The following is a 1269-nucleotide window of genomic DNA, read 5'->3' on the forward strand; positions in this document are numbered from 1 at the left end:
ATGCCTGTGCAGCTGGCAGGGTACTTGTCTTCTTAGCAGCTGCCCAAGCCCTGCAGCCCCTGCTTCTCTCCATTGGGGACCTCACGGGGGTGTGGGAATAGTAACTCTGTGTCCCCCAGGGGAGAGGGCCACTGCCCACAAAGGCGTGGCTCTCCATCGTGGGGCCACGTGAAGAGTTTTCTCCCATCTCCTGGGAAATCGCTGATAAAGGAATTCTGTCTGCTGCTGCGTATATACACCTCGGCTGGACGAACCCCAAACTCTGCTCTGCCCAGTCCTCTCTGGAGCTGGCGCTGTGAAAACACGAGACAACAATGAAAGCTGAGAGCGGTGTCGATGCTGCACCAGCTGCAGCTGCCACCGGGGTCGGCTTGGCTGCCCTCTGGCCCTGAGAACTTCTTCGTGGGGTGGCCCGGGAAGGTGGGGAAAGGGCTAGAACAATGGGAAGGCACATCCCTGCAGCCCGTAGCACCCCCACCTCGGGCACGTCTTTGCCCAGGAGCCTTGCTCCCGCCAAGCCTTGCGGAGTGGCTGCAGACAGGCTCAGGGAGTGTCTGCGGGGCCTCCGCTCAGTGCCTGTGACGGAGCCCAAAGGCTGCAAAACACTCCAGGGTGTTCCCGCGGCTCCACCCCACGGCTGTACCTGCCGCTTCCTGTTTACAGCTCCGAGGGGAGCCCCTGGGACCAGTCCTCCTGCCGGCTTCGACCGCTTCCTCTGAGACCTGACGTGCTTCCCTCCTGTGCCTGGAAAACTCATCGCTGGGAAAAGGAGCGAGGGTGACGCCGCTCAAAACAACCGCCTTGCACGTTGGGGTGGCGTCTCGGGGTGACCTGAGCCTCGATCTTCTGCTCCCTGAGTTTTGGAGAGCATCCCGATACCAATGTGGGGGTCACAGTGTGAGATGACTCATGGGACTGACAGGGCTTGGCCGTGGGGAGGGGGAAAGGTGTCTAAACCCCAGCACCCTCACCCACCCGGCCTGTGTGTCCCCTGCTTACGCGGTGCCCTTTCCCGAAGGGCTTCCTACCTTCATCCTGGTGACACGGGCAGATGGCCGCCCCGAGGACACTGAGGGTCCCCGGAGATGACCCTCCCAGGCCGCCAGGTGGTGGGAGCGCTGGCCCCTGGCTTCCGGCCTCTCTCGCTTGCTGTGGGGATGGAGGTCACAGAGCCGGCTGGTGAAGGGTACAGGGACCAGCAGCGTCGGCCGCCCTGGGAGCTTGTTGGGATGCAGAGTCTTGGGCCCTGCCGGACCCACGGATCTGAAT

The sequence above is a fragment of the Myotis davidii genome, unplaced genomic scaffold (assembly GCF_000327345.1).
Source record: "Myotis davidii unplaced genomic scaffold, ASM32734v1 scaffold399, whole genome shotgun sequence".
In the NCBI taxonomy this organism is placed as follows: Eukaryota; Metazoa; Chordata; class Mammalia; order Chiroptera; family Vespertilionidae; genus Myotis; species Myotis davidii.